At 36.1% G+C, this 2122-nt stretch overlaps 1 protein-coding gene across 4 annotated transcripts in view; it reads right to left on the bottom strand.

Moving 5' to 3' along the window:
• Positions 1 to 2122, bottom strand: part of zbtb49 (zinc finger and BTB domain containing 49) — an 8663-nt gene that overhangs the window by 5653 nt on the left and 888 nt on the right. The window lies entirely within an intron of this gene.

Below are 2122 nucleotides of genomic sequence, written 5' to 3'. Positions count from 1 at the left end.
CTAGAGAAAAAACCTGGAAGCAATAAGAGGATCTCCTCTCTATATATTAATAATACATTATCTAATGACCCCTCCATGATCTCTTCTCATGTTTCTAACTTTTCTATACACCTATACACCTCTTCTTTTGATCTTAATGCTTCATCTTTATTTTTTCATAAAGTTCATTCTGTGATTCCTAGCCCACAATACCACAATAGAGAACTTTGTGAGGAACCCTTTACTATAGATGATCTTTATAACATAGTAAAAAGAAATAAATCTCCAGAGCCGGATGGCTTACCGTTTGAATTTTTTTTTAAGTCTTTTGGGACTCTATTAAGTATCTTCTTTACGAAGCCCTTATTGAGTGTTTAAACATTGGTGAATTGGCAGAATCAATGAAACAAGGTTTCATTTGTCTTATTCCTAAGCCTAATAAGATCCCAATATTTTGGATAATTGGCGCCCGATCACCCTTTTGAACTCTGATTATAAATTACTGGCTGCTGTATATGCTGAAAAGCTCAAATCTTGCTTAGCAAACATAATTTCTAACACTCAATCTGGTTTTCTAAAAGGTAGACATATCTCTAACAATATTAGATTAATTATAGATATCTTAGATTATTCAGAAATCATAAATAAAGAGGCTTTAATTTTGTTTATCGACTTTTATAAAGCATTCGATACAGTTGAGCATTCCTTTATTTTTGAAGCCCTTTATCAGTTTGGTTTTGGTAGATCCTTTATTAATGCGATTCGTACTTTATATAACGGTATTAACAGTTGTGTTTCCTTAGCTTCCGGCACTTCTCCCCGGTTTTCTGTGGCTCGAGGTATTCGGCAGGGATGCCCCATCTCTCCTTTTCTTTTTCTAATAGCCGCCGAGCTATTAAGTTTGCATATAAAGCACTCCAATATTGAAGGTATAAATATTGGAGGGAATACATTGATAATTAGCCAGTTAGCTGACGATGCTTGTCTTTTTCTTAAAAATGATTCACAAGTTTCTGTTGCCTTCAATGAATTTATTATTTTCTCCAAAGCTTCAGGATTAGTAGTAAATCCTCAAAAAAGTGAAATTTTATATGTACATGATTCCAATAAAAATTCTGTTGATGGTATTATAGTTAAACGTCATGTCAAATATCTAGGGGTTGATATCTGCAGATCTGATTCAGACCGTCTCCATCACAAGGTTAGATAACATTAGAAAGGGTTTGTGTTGCTGGCTGCAGAGAGACTTTGGAACAATGAAAACATTGTCTGGTAACAAATCACTCTGTTTCATTGAATGGGTGAATCAAGATAGCTTTTGTTTCTGATTTGTTCGATTCTGACCGGGACCTTCTTTCCTTTCCTGATTTAGTGTTTTTGAAAGGTGCATCAATCTCACTAAGAGATTTTAATAAGGTGACAAAGTATCCCTGTCAGTTTAAAAACGTTTAAAGCGCATTTATGTTATGGCTGTGTAAACAACCATTTTCCTACACTTGCATTTAATGGTGTTTATGTATTAGATAAAAAATGCAATAACTTTTTTATTAGAAATGTTCTTTCTTCAACTCCAGGATGCCCCTCTGAAGCACAATCTAAATGGAGGATTTGTTATCCGAACTCTGAATTAAAAAGTTGGCGGAAGGTTGCGTGGCGGTGTGCGTGACATTTTTTTGTAACTTTCCGCGCAGCTCCGCTTCCGAAGATGCACGAGTTCAGAGCAACTCTAGCCGAACATGACCGTCTGTGCCAGCATTTGTGTGAAACTGAAGCAGTTTGATGTTAAGTGCAGTCACACACACAGATCACGCTGCGGCCGCACTCAAGACAATCAGGAACACAGTTATCATCAACTAAATAGCTTAATCGCTCAAGAGCTACATTATCTTTCTCAACAAGGAGCTGGTAGCATCATTGTTTCTAAAGGAATTAAAGCCACCGCTTTACTGTTAATAGAGAAAATCTGCGGCCAGATTAAACCTTGTTCTAGCCTATATATGCTCTACTCATTCTTTTTAAAAAACCTCACACTTTTCTACTCAATGTTAAACGTTGTAAAATGTTAAACAAATTAAGTGTGGTCCACTGTGTGTGAGTTGAGTGAGTGAGTGTGTAAGAGAGTGAGTGAGTGAGTGAGTGAGTG

The sequence above is a fragment of the Sinocyclocheilus grahami genome, unplaced genomic scaffold (genome assembly GCF_001515645.1).
Source record: "Sinocyclocheilus grahami isolate Dianchi unplaced genomic scaffold, SAMN03320097.WGS_v1.1 scaffold1174.1, whole genome shotgun sequence".
NCBI lineage: Eukaryota > Metazoa > Chordata > Actinopteri > Cypriniformes > Cyprinidae > Sinocyclocheilus > Sinocyclocheilus grahami.
Note: the sequence above shows the minus strand (reverse complement) of the source record. Positions and strands in the feature narration are given on the sequence as shown.